The sequence below is a fragment of the Dinoponera quadriceps genome, unplaced genomic scaffold, assembly GCF_001313825.1.
Source record: "Dinoponera quadriceps isolate SergipeBrazil2010 unplaced genomic scaffold, ASM131382v1 scaffold96, whole genome shotgun sequence".
NCBI lineage: Eukaryota > Metazoa > Arthropoda > Insecta > Hymenoptera > Formicidae > Dinoponera > Dinoponera quadriceps.
In genome coordinates this window covers 679,406-699,306 of record NW_014554269.1, presented here as the reverse complement: position 1 = coordinate 699,306, position 19,901 = coordinate 679,406, and the positions used below count along the sequence as shown (strand labels likewise).

Genomic DNA, 19,901 nt, shown 5'->3' with positions numbered 1-19,901 from the left:
ACGAATTTCTAAATTCTCCCGCGAGACCGACCGGAGGGAACTCTCTCATCCCGCCGCGGCCGCCCGTCGTCCCGTTGCGGGGTCGTTTCCTTTCTCCTCGTCGGGGGAGGCCCTAAATCTTATCGCCCACCAGCAGTCCGGCGGATACGGCCCTGAGGTCGAGAATTGAAAACTCACCGGGAACACGAGAGAGGTTCGCGGGATCGTAGGTGAGGCGATATTGGGCAAAGCCATTTCGAAGGGAGGGATTTCCTGGGAGAAAATCGTGCGATTGAATTAGAATCGGGGATATCCGTGGTATTCCGGGGACGTGAGAGGGCAGACGAAAAGGAGGAGGACGCGGAAAGAAGCGTGTGCGTGTGTGTATATATGTGCAGTGTATGTGTGCGCGCTTGTGTTTGTGTGTGTGTGTGTGTGGGAGAGACCGAGTGAAGAGAACAGTCGCGTGAAAAGCCAGTCGCGGGAGAAGCGAAAAGTGCTTCTCTACGAAAATCCCACCTGCGCCCGTCCATCCCGGGGATGCGGAACGGATTACCAACGGAAATGTTTTAATAATCTTGCAGTTGCATACGGATATCAGAGGGATAAGAAATAAAGACAGAGGGAGAGAGAGAGAGGGACGTGAGAGGGAAAGGGAAGAAGGGAGAGAGCGGGAAAGCGCGTTCTGGAAAGTGCGAAGCCGCGCGACGACGAAAATATTTCACCTGCCGCGTTTAATTGCTACGAATAACTCGCGTAACTTTACATCTGCGACCGGTGCGGCGCGCGAGTTCGCATTAGCGGTAATTAAAATAATAAATTCGCGTTTAACGCGCGCGCAAGATCATCGTGATATAACAATTTTGCATCGCCGCGTCGTTCGACGTTCCCGTGCAATTTACGGTTCCGATAATGAAGCGAAGTATTTAATAAAGCAACGTCGAAGACTCCGATTGGAATTTCTGCCTTCGTACGTCACGTCCGCCGCGCGCGCGTTGTTGTTACCGTCGTCGTTGTCATTTTCGTCATTATAACGGGCATCACCGTGATTACCATCGTTGTCGTTCCATTCGATATCGCTATGCCCGTGATCACGCTTCATATCGTTACGTGATTACGTCGTTGTATTACACCGGTCGCAATTGCTGCGTTAATTATAAACAACAACGGGAAAATCAATGTGCTCGTAGAATTATTACGTAACGGTATCCCACCCTCCTCTCCTTTCGCGCCCCCGTGTTGTAAATTATACGCGCACAATGAGACCGCAAAAACGAATCGTCGATCTACAATCAAATCTGTATCGTGGACCAAACATATTATCCGAGGAGAAGCGAGATACCGTGCTATCGTTTGATAGGTGTGTCTGATTTGCGAACGCAGCTGGAAAAATCTTTGGATCGAATATTTCGGAATTTGTCGTCGAGCAAATCCGAATCGACATTTCGATACTATTTCGACGCTCTTAAGGGCAGTTTGGCCTTTAGATAGCTTATAGATAAAGAAAAACCTATTCGAACGATATTGACACTTATTAACTTCTCTGTTGAACTTTCAATTCTACAGTGAGGAGAAAAGTAGTTGAATCTCGACAAAACAATTGGTAGTAATCTTCATTCAAGAAACATTGTATCCGTTTAACGAATTACGCGTTGGTGTAACAGCACGTTGCGTTGATAAAGATGCTGAATCAAATCGCAATCGTTGAATCAATTAATAACTCATTACAATAGCCGTATAATTCGCTCAGTGTACCAAATACGTCGTGCTTGAAAAACTTTTGTTCGTTTAAGCAAAATTTCGTTGATTTTACTGCTTTCCTTTTTCGGTGTACAGATTCGATTTTAATGCTATCTTGAACAATTTATTTTGATGCGAAAACAGCGAATATGGAGATTTAAGACACCATCAGGTCAAAATAGGAGTAAAACATATTATCAGAAGTGAAATAAAATCGATTTTGCTATCTTACCACTTACTATTGTCAACTGTTGTCGAATTAAAGACTTAACATAGGGCCAGAATTTCGACTGGGGAAAAAACTCTTTTCGAATTTAGCATAAAGGGATCGGAGCGTGGAACGTACATTGAATTATCGGACGATTGAGAAGGGCGACGCGTGTCACGTCGTTGTTAGCGTTAGATCGCGAGCGCGATCACTTGTTCGCTAATTAGCTCCCTTGCGAATTTGATCCTTCGACGACGGAGAGACAGGGGAGAGAGAATGCGAGAGACGAAACGTCGTAGCGCCGGTGGCCGTTGAAATTTTCGCCGTACCCTTTTTGGGGATCCGAAATTTCGATTCCGCCTTTTGTGAGAAAATGCGGCGGCGAGCAGAGACCTACGTCAAGCGCACGCTAAATTAATCAGACAATTAAAAAGAGTCGTATCACCGCGATATTAGCGGGCGGGCGCGCACGGTCTCTGCCTTTGCACATTCGCTAATTAAATCCCTTGCCTTGCAAATTAGCCCTTTGGCGAAAGGAGACGGAACGTCAGTTACAGGAAGCGCGTAATAGGTCTCTCTTCTATATCTGTCGCTGGTGCGTCGGCGAGCGGCTTCCTTTTCATGTGCGAAAATTGAAATTCCTGCACAAAGCGGCGCGTACGAATGCGCTCGCACGCGACGTATTAACCGGCTGTAACGTTCGCGACGATAATTGATATGACGTAAGACGTGATAATTAGGATCCTTGAGAATACATCGGTGTCGCTGTCGGCGCTAGTTGAATAAAACGCTCCAGAGCGTTCATTTTCCCACTCCCCTTCCGTATTCGTTATTAACCGAAAACAAAGTCCGGTATATTTTACGAATGACTCGTTAATTCGTCGGGCAAAATAACAACGATATTCGGTACAGTATGTTATTCAATTATGCATCCCGGAAATGGAATTAAATACTGCAGGTACGTGTCGAGCATCTCGTGAAAAAATAGAACGCGTAATCGCGTATGCAGCTCCACCATTCGTCGTCGGAAATTCCGGGACGAGGAAATCCCGAGGTTACATTCGCGCACGTCGACGGTGATCCCGGTGTATCTCTCTCTCTCTCTCTCTCTCTCTTTCTCTCTCATGATTTTAATTTGCAGCAAGCACTCGCAGGTGTTCCGATGGAGAATCAACGAGACCGTAAGAGCTTTTATTCGCCGGGATCCATTATGCTTTACCCGCGCGAATGCTCCCCGAGATTATGAATAATTCGAAAGTATTTGCTTTTCCGCCACTGTCTGAATTAATAACGGAGGAACAGAGAAGCTGGAAATGAGTGGTCCTCGTTATTGACCGAGAAGCGCGAACCGTGCTATTGCTTTTCGCAAAACGCGACGATGTTACGATAAAGTGGAACGAGTATTTTGTACACTAGGCGAATGCACTATCGAAAATACAGACATGTGATGGTCGAATGTAATTAAGAATGTAATTAGAGTAAGGAAGAGAGAGAGAGAGAGAGAGAGAGAGAGAGAGAGAGAGGTGACGGTAGTATTAATCGAGTTATCGGAAATGTAATTAAGGTATACATCGCACTACGGTAGCATGCGAAACGTAAGAGGATAAAGATCCCTGCGGAATTATTTAGACCATCGGTCTATATATGCGACGTTTATACGAATCAATGGTGTATGTTTTTCCACGACTTAATTGAGTTCAATCAAGCGGCGAAGGGGAGAAGGACGAATATGCTAATAGCGAACGCAAAACGGGCGATATCAAGATTGATCTGCATCTTCTTGCCGACTATGTAAAATATCTTTTTATACGTACGTGCGATCCGTTATTGACGCGCTCCCAGTCGCGTTTCTTCTTCTAGTTTACCTTCGATCTAAATGAATTCCGATAATCGTACAAGAATCTGCGACAATCTTATTCCTATGCTGCACTTTGTATTTCATCGTGATGTGAAATGTGACAGACGAAAGTAAATTCGCAACTAATCTCTCGTTACGGTCGATCGGACAATCATTAATGTTATTAATGCGGAATATATAATTTTGCGGAATATTGGCTGAGAAAATATTTTCTGCGGGATATTTACCATAAAATACGAACTGTTGATCTAAAAGTAGCGTTAATGTAATTTGACGAATTTTGAGATAAATTATATAATAAATAATATAATTTAATTTAACAATAATATAATTATATAATAATAATATAATTATATAATAAAATAATATATGACGTGTTGACGCTTGTGTAATTTCATTTTCGTCAAAGCATTTTAAATTTATCGTGCCGTTTTTGAGTATAAATATCATTCGCAATGTTAATTTGCAACGTAAACTATTTTAATTGCAAATTTCATTGTCGGAGCAACTCGTCGAAGAAAAAGACTAACAGCGTCGTTCACGTGTTCACGTCAGAGATCAACTTCCGCGTCGATGCGTCTCACTCCACCGGCGGGTAGACCTCTGTAATACCGATCGTACTTGCGCGGCTTTCCGACGCGGCCGGCAGGCGGCGCCGCGGCTCGGTCTACCAAAGCGCGAAAATAATTTCGAAATTATGTTAATCGTTCGCGGCCATGCGAAGAACGCGACGCGGCATCGGTCCGTTGGACCGAAAATCGCTCGACGATGCTCTCAGGAACGTCCGTCTGCGAAATATGACGATCAACTACTCGCTGAATCACGAGTGGGAGCAGCTGAATCTGGAGATTTGGGTATGTCTCGCGATAATTAGTCTGTCTGGGCTCTCATAACGATTTGCCTTTCACGTCGACGACGAATCGAGTCGCGTGTGCACGCGACAATCGACCTTATGTTCCTTCGCCGAGAGCGCAAAGTCGCCGGCGATCGTTGAATCATGTCGAACGAAAACGTTCGTTACGAGACACTTAGATCCGATCGGTATTTTGAGACCCTTGCGAGCGTATTTAATGTGTCCTTCATGAATTATTAACTCGAGGTGGCGAGAACTTTCGCCAAATCCCAAAGTCCTGCGAAAAAATTGAACCGTCTCCGAACTCGAGCAGATTCGTCTCGAGATTCGTTGGATTTGTTTGATGCCATGTTCGAAGCGAACAGCTCGTACGTACCACGTCTATGAATATTCCACGAATTAATCGCGCTAAATGATTGTGGTATCATTACGATCGTAACGAGAGACGATCAGCCGCGAAGATTACTCCTACATGTCGCTGTAAACATAATTCACATTCATCGTTCGACCTGCAATTATTCGACATAGTGTCGGGCAAAGGGGACAGAGAGGGGGAAGGGAAAGATACGAAAATTAACCAATTCTAATACGGGACTTGCGTACACATGTAATTGGCATCTCATTATCGACATCGATATTGAGCCGTGGGTTTAAGTTTGGTTAGGTTATTATTGAGCTCGTGTCTCAGTGTGCGAATTTGCGATTGAACGACGAGACTTGAACGAATTGCAGGGAGATTGTTTGGTCCAAAGATTTATCTTATGTTTAAGGATACGTTTGGGGAAGGGGAGAGGGGCACAGGTATCGAGCGTTGATACCACCGTTACCCTCGATCCTCCAATTTTTCTGTGATATTCGGGAGACATCCCAGACAACGTAACGTCTAAAATCAGCATAAAACGGGGCATAAAATATCTGAAAGACGCCTTTAAGACGTCTGTTAGATATCTTATTCACAAGCGTCTTTAGGACGTCTTATGTTCCAATTTTAGACGTTATGTTGTCTGGGATCGCTTGCACTACATAGCCTCTATAGGTCTGTTCTTTCCAACTGCACTTCCAAACGATCTCGTAATCTTTCTATTCTCTCCCCTGTTCCATCAAGCGACAAATATAGGAGTGTTCGTATATTAACTGCCAGTACTGAAAGGCAACAGTTCATGTTACGTATATTATAGACTTTTAGCACTGGCAATGAATATACGAACACACCATGTATCTACTTGGTTTTAAGTGCAGTCAGTGTAACACGGTGCAGCTGTAAAGAACGGACCTGTTACTTCGCGCAGAGACGGAAGGTGGATCTACAAAGCTCGCGTCATGATATCGTTCGTTCGTTGCGAGTACAAGCAAGCGAGTCACGCGGCATTAACGCGTATCCGACGAGTCGTGTCAGGTCGTGCCACTTCGACATTTCGAAATGGTCGATCGTCAACTGCATCCCTTCTCGTGCATCGATGCACCTTCGATCGTCTCTTGTCAGGTGGCGGCAGGCGAGCGAGCGGACACTCGACGCCATCCGGCGTCTACGTTGAAAACGCGCCGCGGCTCGATCGATACGCGCTGTCGTCGATAAACCTGTGTCTCTCTCTCTCTCCCTCCCTCCCTCACTCACTCTCTCTACCTCTCCCGCGCTCGTATATCGATAACGCAGCTCCCTGTTCTCTTAACGGGTTTCTGCTCGCGCAGTAACTCGACTCCACGTTGATAGCGGTCGATTCGGTGCGACGGAACGAGCGGGAAGATGACGAGATGACGCGGAATGACGGAGAGCGAGAGAGATTCGTAGAATCGAGCGAACAAGTCACGCTGCTTGAACGACGCGTAACGCACGGCGGGGCGGCGGTGGTGGAGTAATCGCGCGACGCGAATCCGGCTCCGCGGACGTATCGATTCCGTCGGGGATTATTTAGCGAGGCGGCCGCACCGGAAATCGTTCGGAAGCGGCCGCGGTCGCGCTTATTTCGGGGGACGATCAGCGGCGCGGAAGGCGAGCGGCTAACAAATGGAAATTATACGAGAGAACGCGCGCTCTCCCGCCGCTGCAACCCTGCGCGCGAGGGCTGATGAACGGCTCCCCGGGTGCAGCCGCGTTATCGACTGTAATCGCGACGGGGTCGGCTTGATTTTGCAAAACAGTCGCGCTCGGAAAGCCTGTCGAGCATGGCGCGAGACTGTTTCATTCATTCCGTCCGATTGCTTCTCGAAGAGGTTGGCCGACCGATGAATATAATAATCGTTGAGCGACACAATCGCCTCTGTAAATCGGCGCTAAATTCAAGACTCGATGATTCAATGGAACCGAAATGGGGATGGAATTCAGGGAGATCCTGGCTTTCTGAAATAACAGAAAGACAAAGAGACTCCGCATGTGAGATAAATTTTCCTTATTCGTTTACGCGTCCAGTCGATCGCGAAACGAATCGGTAATTTATATTTCATTTCTCTCGAGAAATTCGCGTACTCGCTTAACCCTCTAACGGTAAGGTGGGGTCGGATTGTTCCCGGCTTCGTTTACTTTACAATGTACCACGCGCTTTTCTTCTTAAGGAATGTTTCACGTTGTTATTTACCTCTTCGATCTATTTTGTATATTGATTACATGAAAGGTGAACAAAACAGAACACGGGGACGAATCCAGCTTCACTTTTTTGGACATGTTGGAAATCCGCTTTGTTTAAAGGGTTAAATCTCTCCCGCCTTCATTTTCCGGGCTTGTTTGTCCCCACGCAAATTGTCCCTTTCATTGCATATTTTTGATTAATCTCACGCGATCCCGACGATTCGCATTCCGATTGATTCGCCCGCTAAGCGGCGTTTCCGCTCTTTCCCGCTCGACGATCGAGAGGGGACGGGGAGAGTCTATTTTCGGCGAGCGCGCCCGATTGTTCTTCGCTCGGTTCGCACGCGCGCGCGTACAATTGATTTTAGCTCTCGGGGAGCCGAGACTCCATGGTCGTGTTGTTGCCGAGGCGCGGCCGGAGCTCCCGCGATCGAAACAACCGATTCGGCCGAATGTGCGCGCCCGCCGGCGCGTATATTTAGCTGGAAAATTGAATCCGTGCCAGGATACGGCCCTGTAATCCGATCTTGCCCGGGCGCAGGGGGATGTTTTCGCGTTCTCGCAGGATCCGCACGCGCTTCGAAAATAATTACTCTTATCAAAGAGCCCACCGGCGGACGAGAATCGAGCATGCGCTTGCGCGCCGAAGGAAGGATTACAGGACGATCCTGCGGCACGCCAGAATTTTCATGCCTTTTGTTCGATAATACTGTCGCGTTTGCGAGAGGCAGGCCGGGCGGGAGGGAAGGAGAGAGGTTGGTTGGCTGGCGGGTGGATGGAGGCGCTGACGGATGCAACATTTGACTTTGTAATTATAGCATACGTCAATAGTAGGTTAATATTGACAGAATATATTAATTCGGTATCCTATGGCGTTCTGTTTCCATTATGAAGCGTTTTAATTCACTTCGACCTTTCAATTTACGACGTCGCGTCCGACGGCGATTCAGCATGACGCGACATTTCTGCCGAAGCGGCAGCGCCCGCGTCTCTCCTCCTCCCCGCGTTGAAAAACGAAGATTTATCTGTCGGCCTGTATTTTTCACGCGAGACCGCATTTGCATGTATCGACGTAATTTAATTTGCGTGAAAATGAAATTTATCGATCGACCGCCGCGCGCGAACCTTCTCGCTGAAAACGGACACACGGATTCCCATGGGTTTGTCGAAGAACATTGTGTGTTAAAAGGGAATGCCAAAATCGACGACAAATTTGATAAACGTCGATAACGTAGAGGCAATCGTCATAATGTTGTGTTATATAAATACTGACACGCGATCACGCTACACTTTTTGTAGTTCTCGTAAATATAGGCGTGATATAAATATAATTGCGATGAATGTGCGCTACTCTATTTGATCATATCTTAATTTAATCAGGACGTATAAAAATATTTCGTTTCTGCAAATTTTCGTACCCTTTCAGAGCTCTTAACTTAATTGAAAAGATACAAAAATGTTCTTCGCCATTTTCTTGATTGGGTGGGTAGACACACATTCGCACAAGCTACAGGATTTCTGTATCAGATGAATGTTTATATTAACTGACAGCTAGAGATGTCAAAATTGTTTTCGTTCTCATATTTGTAACATTTATTCATTAACAACATATTGAACAATGCTCAAATTCATTTTCGCGCGTACTTCATTAAAGCAGTTATATGTAATTCTGTGCAGCCAATATGATGTAAACTTGGTTAAGAAAGAAGCTAGTATTTGCCGATAGTTTTCAAGTATGGCATTTCCTTAAAAATTGCCAAGACATCCGTGTTTAGTCCCTTTGAGAGAAATGTCGTTATCGTTATTTCAATTTACCGTTTGATTTCATTATTTACATCGACCTATCGGGCATCGTTGATAATTTATCACCAACGAGACTATTATGTACCTGTCTCCACCGATGTTAACGCGCCGAGTCTGAGCTGTTTCTACGCGCGCGTCAGTCGGACGGTTATCATCCGCGTCGGAAGGAGATTCGTATCCGTTGAGAAAAATGTACGGGAGGCACACGATAGCTCTGGTATACGGAAGGACCGTGCGTCTAATTAATATCAGCGCTGATTACGCGCTTATCGAGGCCTGCGGCGCTTTCGCGACCTGTCGCGCGTCCCTGCGAACTGAGTCTTTATGCAAATGTATCTTTGCCTCTTTGTCCCCTCTACCTGCCTGTATCTCTCTTGCTCTCCTTCCAGCCGTTTCGCGAAACGTTTGCAAGAACGGCGCGGATACTTCGTACGGTTTCGCTCCGCCTTTTCGCCGTTTACACCAGAGAAATCCGGCGCGCGCGCGCGCGCTCGTTCGCTCGCGTTTAAACGCGACGCCGTGTTTACACGCGTGTTAAAGTCTCTCCCTAATCTGGTCGCCGGGCTACCGGACGCCATGTGTACACGTATCTGGCAAGGAGAAATACACACACGCTCATGACGCGATTCACGACTGACGTAAAGCAGGTGACACGCGTGTTCCTACCGAGCAATGCAACGCAAGCGGTCGCGTTGGCGCGCCGAGTGCGCCGTCGCATTCTCGTCTAAACCATATCACAGTGGTCTATAAAGACTGGTATTCATAGTCGGGTCTTATATCAAAGACCGTCCTAAGTTCAGATGCTGTACAGCTCACTTCATTGACTATGAAACATCTGAAGATGAGCTTAAAGCGATCTTACATAAAGATCTGACTATAATTGACCCTCTTTTTACCTTTATGATGTGACCTATTGGACTCTGAGGTTTGAAGAGAATTAGAAAATAAAAATGCTTGACTAAATGATGCATAAAACTTTCGTATTCAAGAAGAAGGAAAAATGATGCACTATTAAGAAAAAAAACTATTCATAAGAAAATCGACTTATCTTGAATTTATCTGAAAAGAAAGTGAGATAAAAACGTTGAATCACTTACAAATAACTACTTTTCCCCTTGAAAGATATTCTCTGCGCATAAAAAATAATTTTTATCAAGATTCACAAGTTTGGCCAAAAACTTTTACTTTTAACTGCGCACACACCTGTCGACTCGCCTTCACGTTTCCCCTCGTGTCTTTTATCCTTGCGATATTAGCTCACGGCAGACCGCTCGAATCGCGAGTTTTATCCTCATGGGACGAGATAACGAGAAGAGCGATCGTTGAAAACGCGCGTCTTGCGTGGCCATTACGACACGCGATGTGATTTTGAAATTAATCGATCCTTTGACGAAAGGAAGAAGCACTCCTCCAGATCGTAGCAACGAAACACTCTAGGTCTCGGTGCCGCTCGAGATAAATTTGTTACGTTTCTTATTTCCGAGTCGTTCGCCCCGGAACGCAGACAGCTCAAAATTCGTGCTGCTCTTTTTGCCGCCCGGTCGCTGCTCCTTCTCCCCTTCTCATCTTGGATTTTTTTCATTTCGTTCGTCGTAGTCTATTCCGCGGAACATGCCGCGCGCGACCTTAACGGGGACCAATTCATCAAAGCGTCGTTGCACTTGTTCCTCATGATTTGCAAAAAGTCGCGTTCCTCGTTATTCTTAGCGTTGCCCCGTCGCTCCCGAAGTGAAACACGTAACGAATACGCGAGGCCGCGAATTTATCGCGCTTCGACGAATTTCACCGGCGCTTGAAACACGCGAGTGATCTTTCTTTATTCATTAATTTGTATGTTACAAATAACGAGATGAAGGAAGAATAAGAGCTATGGAAGGGGGCATCCTCGAGAGGATTAAGGCACTCTCGCGTAATTAGCGATGAGCTTAGAGGAATTTTATGGCCTGCCGGTACTCTTAAGCATGACAAATGTTCCATCTGCGCAGTTACCGCCGCCGACGACTCTTACCGCTCTTATATATAATTACGCACTCCGTCACCCAATTTAATCTAATCTAATTTAATAATATCAAGTATCGAATATACGCTCGCCCTCTTGAGCGCGCGAGAGAGAACAGGAGAGTGATAAAGAGAGAAGCCGCATCTGCTACTCACGCGTACATAGTTAAATACAGGAAATTCGAAAAAAAAAAGAATATCATTATCGACATTACGAACTTTCCGCGTTATTATCGATAGAAGCTGCAAGCCACACGCTCGCCATCGTATTTCACCGCATAATATGTGCTTTAAGAGGAAAAAGAGAACGTGAGCGTGTCCGCCCCTCGCGCGAGATAAAACGTTCGTGGCGTGCATCGCGTGTTCGCTCACCGTCGAGCTGTCCTCGTTAATCTGGCCGGCGTTTGTAGCCTTAAGGTCGTCGTGATATATCGGAAGCAGTTGTAAAACTGCCCAAACTAACTTCGAAAAACTTCAAAAGGCTTACGACAGGCATTACAGGGGTAAAGGAGCAGGGGAGAGGACGGAGATGGCATTGAGCGCGTTTCGCGCGCGACAAGATCGAGCGTTTTCTCGGGCTTTGAGAGTCGTTTTCCGCGGAAAAATCGACGCGGCAGGCTCGTTTGAGACAGCTGTTCGAGTCGAGTACGAGCGCACCGAACTCCTCGCGCAATGTCAATTGCAAATTTGTCTATCGACTGTCTTCGGATTTAGGCTTGCGATAGTAAATGTTACTTATCTAAATATAACTTATCTTGAGTGAAGTGTACAGATTTGAATCTAGAGTTAGACGTGAATTTTTCAGTTGAACCGGTTCCAAATATGCTTTATTTTCTCATTTACAGAAGTAAAAATTGTTTATATGTCGCGGATTGGAAGCAGCTTACTTAAATGTGACAATCGATTTCTTACAAATCAATCGATTTATATTTAGTCGCTTCAAGAAAAGGACACATACTCAAATAATGTCTTATAAAGTACTAATAGAATCATTAAGTGGATCTATGGTGTGAAAGAGAAAGAATTAACAGTTCTACGGAATAAATATTTAATTAATACAGTTAAATCTGTTGTTTGTGATATGATAAAATTCAACATATGAGTGACATAGAAACCATTCTGGATGACATATGAAGTCCAAATATTATGAAGTCTCAAGTATTATAATGACACATATGTCTTATGATTCAACTGTAAGCCTCAGATTTAGTTCTAAATCCAAATCTGAATATCACACGTAAGATAAGTTTCAATTAACGACTGTTATTACGGATCTAACTGTCCTGTCTTTTCGACATGTCTGATACGGTTTGAAGCTCTAGCGATCACGTGGAAATTGATTTAGATCAATGAATCTAGACAGTCATCTCGCGATATGATTTGTTCTATTTACGCTTGGAACGTCATATCGTGCGTTTTGAAATATTAACGCACGTGTCATTTTGTCTTTTACCTCGCTATCAATTTAATTATTACCGTGCGAGTTGGATAGAAAATCCTGATTTAAATGGAGAGTACCGCATCTCATCGAACACGGGATCATTTTAGAGCTCTTACTAAAAATTAATTATTCGCACTGCTGCAACTTTGGCACTCTTCGCGACATGCGGGTAAAACAGTTCAGGTGCGAAAACGTCATACATATTTGCGCAGCGATATTTTCCGATGGTCCTAACTTTAGATCTCCTCCGCAAATATAATCTTGGAAACATGTTCAGGATTAAATTATTTTCCGATTATTCGAGCATTTCCTCCTAAAATATTTCATCTATTTTGTCAAAACGCACCCCTCGAATCGAATAGATCGTCACTTTTTAAATTATTTTATCAACCGGAGGATAAACATTTCAAATATTAAATATTTGTTCTATTTTAACCTATAAAATCATAATTAAATTTAACAAACATTTTTTAGTTGAAATAATAGTCTGTACATTTCCTTTGAAAATCACCGATTAACATTAGAATGATTTATTTATTGAAAGCATAGAGATATAATTGAGTGTGTTAAATACAAAATGGATAAAATTATATATATTAATCAAGTGGTTCTATTGATTAAAATAGAATCGTCCCATAAAATGGAACACCGGCCGCTAATGAGTTAATCCTATGAGTAGACATATTGATATTTGAGCTGTTTTTACTTGGCTTGAGCAAATAAATTATTCCTATATCCCTAAGGGAACTATTTATTCACCGTGACCTTCTAATTATTCTCGAGCGACGTGTACATTTCGATAAAATCGCATCCTAATTATTAACGAACAACGAGGGGAGGAGCGTACCGCAAACTACGCCGCGAATTGAATTCTCAAGACGTTTATGATCCTTTAAAGAGCTTTTAAAATCATGATACCGCGCGCATTTATATTAAGCCGACAGCCTATTAAGGGAAGAAAAACTCTCCCGCCGCAATTATGTAACGATCCTTTAAAAACGGGGCGCGCGTCGTTCGCTCGCACGCGTGCGCGCAAACGACCACAGCTAAATCGTTAACGGGCGAGTAGTAATTTTTTAAGAGCCTTTGAAAAGGCGTCGCGAGCAACGGTGAACGCGTTCGCGGATTTCGTCTCGTCAGCTCGAAGGAAAATTTCGCGCGCGATCATTAGAACCGATGCCGATCGCGCATTATCTGTGAATGTCGCGCGCTCGCGTAATTATTACGTAAATTAATTTTGCACATAAAATCGATAGCGTACATCGGCTAGTGATAGTTCATTATCGCTGTTGATCAGTATCGATTAGAGAAGTGGACTAACAGTCGGTCGGTCGGACACGTATTGATCGGAAACGGACGAGCAAATTCATGGGCACGTGGGCGGCATCTCTCTTGAATCCTGCCCGACGCCTGTTACGCAATATGGAAATGACATTTCTCATTATACGAATAGGAGCTTTGAACTTGTTTATCTCAGTTTACGATAAATGTCACTCCCATGTTGCGTAACGCGCTTCGATTCTAATCGGGGCACGGAGACGACGAATGTAAGGGAATTAAAGCGCGCTGGATAACCCGTGTAAACGGTGCGTTTGTTCTTTCTCTTCTGCGTTTGCGTTTTCNCCCCCCCCCCCTATCTTTTTCTCTTTCTTCCGCATTCTATTTTTTTTCCTTTTTACGTTCTGCGGATCGCAACGAGACAATGTTTTGAAATCTGTTTTCCGTCTATCAACGCGAGATTATCGCGACGTTACAGCGAGAATCGCTTATGCTTACCACTACGCTCTCAGCGCCACTCTCTTTCGCTCTCGCTTTTGCTCTCTATCTCTCATAGTCGTCATGGAAACGCCTCTTTGAGATTCTCCCTCGTCGGGCGTAGGCAGTTACCAGAGGTACAGGATGTGGTGCCGATCCTTAGGACGATCTTGCTCGTGATATCGAGTACGGTTGATGGATCTAAACGATTGATCCTACAGACGCGCGTATCTGCCGGCAATTTCTCCTTGTAACGTCAACTCCCTTCGACGTTGGCACGCTCTAACATTGTTTTTCCATGGTTATTTACAACCGCACGGGACTCTGGGGAGAAATGCGCGAAGTACGTATCTGAATTGGCTTCCGCGTGTTTTTGTTTTTTAATACTACAGACGCGAACTGTAACTCTAAAATAACCGACGAATCTGTCTCGAGAAACCAAAATATCGTCGATATTTACCCCTCCCTTCTGCATTTTCACAAGCATACTTCTTAAAGAAAAGCATTCGTGTTCTCGACAAATGCGATCAGCGTTCCACGGTGAAAAAATTTCTCCCGCAGTATCAAAAATTTGCAACGTGATTCAACTGGCAGACGCGAGTCGATACAACGAGACACGTCAGCGCGAAGGTATCTTTACAAATATTCCGACACTTGATTAATTTTTTAACTCGAGTTTTTTTAACCAATTCACTTGTTTATCAATTGCGAGAACAAAGGTGAAATGCGCCAATTAGAGTAACTCGGCAAATTTTCAAACACATGTTATTCTCACGTTAACGTCAACGCATTGGCGCGCATCCGCCTCTCGAATCGCTCGTCGGGTATTTTCAACGGACTCGTGTCCGCTTTGCGAAATCCTCCGGCAGTCGATACGGAGCGATCTACGGGCAATCACTCCGAAACCTGTCCGATTAAAACGGTATCCGCGATTTTTCCGCTCCATCGACGAGTCCGTTGACGGATGTCACCGGTGTGGGATCCGCCGTCCGTCGGGATCCGGTAATCACCCCCGAAACGATCGCACGCCTCTCTCATTTTCCTCCATTAGAAGGGTGTTTGCGTGACATCAATACTCGAGAAACCGTCCTCCGTCGGAATTAAAGGATACACGTGTAAGGGAGGGTAAATCCGCGAGAAAGAGAAGGCGCGTTCTCGCGGAGCGAGCGCCGCGACCAACGCAATTCGTAGCTCCTCTTTTTGCCCGCCCGATCGGATCTCTCCCGCTGCGTCATCCCCCTGTCGTCCGGCTTATAGGACGCGTCTCCGTTCCCCCTTCGTCATCTCCGGGATCCGTGGGCTCCGGTGTGCCGTAAAAAAGGGGTAGAAAGTTCGGAAAATCGAAGGCGACCTATAAACCGAGATATCACCGCGGCGATGTAATGCGACTCTCCTCTTCCACCTCTCCCTCTTCCTCTTTAGTTTTCTCCCTTCGCAAAAAGTATTTTTAAATCGGACCAAGCGCATATGTAGCAAAAAAATTTTGCGTCAAAAACTACCCGCTCAAATTTTTATGTTATTTTAACAAAGTGAATAATGTTAACACGGTGAATATGTTAGTTTAATATATTTGTGTGCTTTTTAACATATATTCCTTATGTTAAAGTAACACGACAAGTTAGATGGATCGTTGAAACCAGTGGACTTGCGAGGTGTCTGGAAAAAGAGAGAGACACACCCTCTGAAATTGTTTATAATCATGCTATATATAGCGAGTACGAAAATTCAGATTTACGCCATTACGCGCTGTTTCTCTGGGAACGGACGAGAATAATCCGAAAGAAAGTAATTTCTTGTATTAATTGAAAAATATTTACATACGTAACATACAATTTTTTATTGTTTAGTAAAACGCATTACGATCTTTCGCTGAGTCTTTCTTTTTCCTTTTTTGCGAGGATGAATGATGAATGGAAAAGGAGTGGGAGGGGGGAGGGGCAAAAACGAAATCGTTCGTCAACGGCCAACGCGTGATTAATAACGAGCTAGCTGTCGCAGATAACAACGCATCATCGATAGATACGCGGCTGCGCCAGTTAAACTAGCCGAACCGCTAGCCGAACAATTCACCGAATTACACCGGACACACAGTGTTGTTTAATCATTAAATTCGGTACTTGCAAGAGCGCGAGCAATTCCACAGCGCCCGCGGCGTACTAATGCCTCTGCTGCCGTCGCCGTGAGATTTCTATTATGTTAATTATTAGGAGCTGACATTGTTCGTGCCGTACATATTGTTTTAGTTACCGGGATAATTATTTCCGACGACTAATGTCACGTGCGTTTCCCAACACACACACACACACACACACACACACACATTTAATATACGCGGATTTCTCGGCGCATATTCATAGCTTCCACGCGCTCCCGCATCCCGGCGATACTTTGTTCTCTAAGACTCGATAAATTTATCCTCCTCGATCCCTCCGCCTGCTCTTCCCGTCCCCGCCTTGTTCTCTCTCGGGGCCTCTATCTCTTTCTTTCTCTCTCTTACTCTCTTCCGTCCCTCGTTGTCGTCGTGATAGTCGTCGTCGACGGTGAGGTCGAGCATAAAACATTTATAGTGTCAGGAGCGTGTAAGCCGGCGAGGTGCCGGCATACCAGGACTCTGAATGGCGTCGTTCGCCGAGCGCATGTGCGCTCCAGCCACAACGCGCGTGGAGGGTTCTAAAAATACGCGCGTGGCTACCCCGAGTGCACTTGAAACTGCAGCTACCGCCGCTGCTGCAGCGGTGAGGAGAGAATGGGTCGGCGAGCCGCGATTTTACGACGACACCGTCGATCCGACGGGATCGCGACGCGCGCCGCGTTTCGAGGGACCTCTCCACGCGGATAGTCCGATGGCGAAGAAACGCGAGAACAGACTCATCGGCCGCGGAATCCACGCACGAGCGCGACGAGAGAAACGTCCGTTCGAGAATTGCCGTTCGCTCGGTCGTCTCGTTGAGCGAATAAGCGTCGAATTGAATTCGGCAAAATTTGACAAAATGTTTCGCCGGGTCTTGCGGTGGACTGCGAGGTCTTTGGAAAGAGAGAAAGAGAGAGGAAGAGGAGGTGGGAGGGAGAGATTTATTCTCCGAAATTGTTTATAATTATGTTGTATACACACAATGAAGAATTAAAATTTACGTCATTACATGCCGTTTCCTCGGGAACGAACGAAAATAATTCGGAGTAAAATAATTTCCTTTATTAATTAGGAAGTATTCGCGCGGAACGCTCATCCTTTCTACTTATCTACTGTTCTAATTCTCTCGCTTCTCGCGTTTACGGTCCCGTACCTCTTAAAAATGTACTCGGTTTAATTAGAATTCAATTGCTAACTAGCGGGTTAAGAGTTCGCAAGGGTTCTCGATCCTCCGCCATGATCCTTTCGTTTCCGCTCTCTCAGCGAACTCATCGAACCTCCACGAGGCTCTCGTCGTTGTCGACGTCGTCTCTTTTTATTCTTTATTCCTGCAGAAGCGTAACATATTCCGCGCACGTTGCTTATTACTCCGAGTTACGATAAACTATATTTATTCGACGTTTTCCACGTCGATAGCGTGATATACGCTTTTATAGTCGCCGATGGCAAATATATCCCGTGTATATGAGGATATCTCTATATTTCTAGCGAGGCTCTCCGCTATCACGTCGCGAGAATCCCCTTTCCATCTGAAGGGTCTTCGGGCGCGTTATTCTAAGCGCTATAGCATTTGCACCCTCTCGTCCCATCTCTTGGTTTCTATGGTGATCCGAAGAGGGGTCGCGTCCCTCGCGGGTCGCCCTCGCGCAGGTTGATTGTCGGGTGGCGTGTATACACACACACACACACACACACATATATATATATATATGTATATATTTTATATATATATATCGAGTGTACACACCAGGTATACACGTATACGCGAGGCGATCCATAAAGCGGCGTGGAATACATACTTCCTACTTCTTGCGTACGCAACGGCTCGGCGAGCGTGTCCGTAATTTATCGTATATTGTTCGTATCTCCCCCTTATTCCACCGTCATCGCCTGTTATCGGAAAAACATAACGCGATGTAGACTAACCGGCGAGCGAGAGAAAGAAAAAGAGAGGCAGAGGAGAAGTGCACGGCGTCGTGAAAACCATAACGAGCCGCGAACGTGTCGCGTTCTCGATGCTGCCGCGTCTATTCGTCGGTATTACGTACCTACCCTCAATTGTTTAAATTCGCACGTCGACGACAAATACACGGTACCGCGGTAATAACTGTAACGTCGTCGTCGGCGAGAAGAATCCGGGACGTCCGCCGTCAGGAGTACAATAAATTGTAAATTACCAGCGAGTGAACCGTCGCGATATCGCGTTTGACATTTTTCGTCCCCCGCCGCGCCGCCCGAAGCCCAGCGATCCTTGGCCAAATTCCAGCGATATAAATTGTCGAGATTTTGTTGTCCTCGCACTTCCGGTCGCGTGTGCGCGCGCGCATCTCCAGGACTCTTCCGCCGTCGCGGCTGGCGCTCGTCACAGTCGTCGCAATCCCGCCGCCGGCGAGCCGCCGTTGACTTTATTGAACCGGACGCGCGACAAGGCGGACTGAAATAATAATCCGCCACCTCTAGATGTTGTAACCGGGCTTAGCAGCGTCGTCATAATTACAGGGACCGCGATCGATAACTTATCACACGGAGGAGACCGCGCGAAGCGCACGCGGGGGCAACCTTAGCCGAGTTAATAGCTCCTGAATAAACTCCGTAGAATATTCCCCTCCGTGTATTCCCTTCGACGTTCGCGTGGCTTCTCGTATGATTTATTGCGGAACATTGTAGATTCTTCTTTCGCTGCAAGTCTATGACAAGTTTGCGTGTGTCATCCGGCTTCCCCGGTATCTCGTTCCGACGATGAAACGTTTCGAACGATCCGCCGAGGAATTAATGTCACAGTGCCATGCTCGACGAACGACACGAGAGAAATTTGCCTGAAGGAATTTTCATAGGTATTGTTTTGACGAGAGTACGCGCAGTGCGCCAATGTGACCGCTTATGTGTAGTAATACTTTGCTCGGGACATCGTCGCTCGAGAATGAACGTTATTTGTCGGTAACTTGGCGAAAACAAAATTAACGAGAAACTTATCCAAGGAAATCTCATAAGTGCCCGAAAATGCGAAAACTCGTCGTCAGCGCACGCGGTGCGCCAACCCGACTGCTGCGTGACCTGCCTAAAACGTCATTATTCGAGAATCAACGTCATTTATCGGTAACTTAAGCGAGAACAGAGTTGACGAAAACTTTATCTAAGGAAATGTCACAAAGTACGGCGAGGCGCGCGTACTCCAACGCGACCACTCCGCGTTTCTCGTAACCATTCGAAAGTTGGGCGTCTTCAGCGACGTTGGAGTTCTGCGAAGATTTCCAACGCGTTTCGTGAATTCATTAAATGTGGATTACGAGAAAGAGAGAAAGAGAGATTTCCTTAAGGCGATTGATACCCGCGTGAATAAAACCGTTTGTTTCTCACGTTTGAAGCGTTCCGCCGTTGAGCACGTGAGTCGAGATCGTGGGTGAATGAAAAGGACACATCGTGCGCGATCGCTTATCAGACCACCAGATGATGAAAAGTATCGTTTACGATCGGCATTAAAATAATAATGAGCACGCGACGCTGATGAGGGGCGCGCAGATGCCCGACTATATCGCGCGCGGCTTAGGTAGGTAACGAGCGGCGGATAATTC

At 45.8% G+C, this 19,901-nt stretch overlaps 1 protein-coding gene across 2 annotated transcripts in view; it reads left to right on the top strand.

The window, feature by feature from the left end:
• LOC106752109 (RNA binding protein fox-1 homolog 2-like) overlaps positions 1 to 19,901 on the top strand; it is a 370,278-nt gene that overhangs the window by 145,501 nt on the left and 204,876 nt on the right. The gene's annotated exons all lie outside the window — the stretch shown is intronic.